General features: G+C 67.4%; 1 protein-coding gene across 1 annotated transcript in view; it reads left to right on the forward strand.

Moving 5' to 3' along the window:
* Positions 1–204: 204 nt before the first annotated feature.
* HS3ST1 (heparan sulfate-glucosamine 3-sulfotransferase 1) overlaps positions 205–669 on the forward strand; it is a 31,214-nt gene continuing 30,749 nt past the window's right edge. Inside the window, exon 1 of the mRNA XM_019631636.1 lies at positions 205–464. The gene's annotated coding sequence lies outside the window, so the exon portion shown is untranslated. The remainder of the gene's footprint in view (positions 465–669) is intronic.

Below are 669 nucleotides of genomic sequence, written 5' to 3' on the forward strand. Positions count from 1 at the left end.
TAAGGTGACCCGCTTTGGCTTGGGTAAGCAGGCATCCCAGCTTCTCCGAGGGGAGTCCAACCCCACGCCCCTCGGAACTCTAAACCTGCAGTTCAGCTACTGAGCGCTGGTCCAGTTCTCACACAAAACCTCCCACATAGCGGAGCTGGGCGGAGGGGGGGGGGCGGGCAGGTAGACCCTGCTGGGTTTCAGAGCTGACGTTTGCACGTGTGCAATGGCCAGGCACGAGCAAAAGCAGAGCTGAGTTATCCGCGCTCTCCTGGTAGATCGCCATCCACTCCCGGACGCGAAACCGAAGGGAGCGGGCGCGTTCAATGGCGACAAGGAGCGCCAGGGAGCCCGCTCCTGGCGCGGACTCCGCCCCGGGCTGCCTTTCCGCCGGCATCCCAGCCCGGCTGCGGTGCGAGCTCGCCAGGATGGCTCCCCCTGCTTCCCAGGCGGCGCGAGGAGAATCAGCGCCTAAGGTGAGTCACCTGCCGGGAAGGGAACGCGCGGTGCGCACGCACGAGCGGGGAGCGCAGGTCCCAGGGACCTTGCGGGACTGAAGCGCGCAGGAGGACGTGGACTTGGGCTTCGGACCTGCCCTTTCCTCGCTGGGGCGACAGAGCCGACCGATCGCCCCGGGTTCGCAGCGAGGGCGCTCAGCCAACCCACCGCCGGCCGCACCCT

This window comes from Hipposideros armiger, unplaced genomic scaffold, assembly GCF_001890085.2.
Source record: "Hipposideros armiger isolate ML-2016 unplaced genomic scaffold, ASM189008v1 scaffold_1024, whole genome shotgun sequence".
Taxonomy (NCBI): Eukaryota; Metazoa; Chordata; class Mammalia; order Chiroptera; family Hipposideridae; genus Hipposideros; species Hipposideros armiger.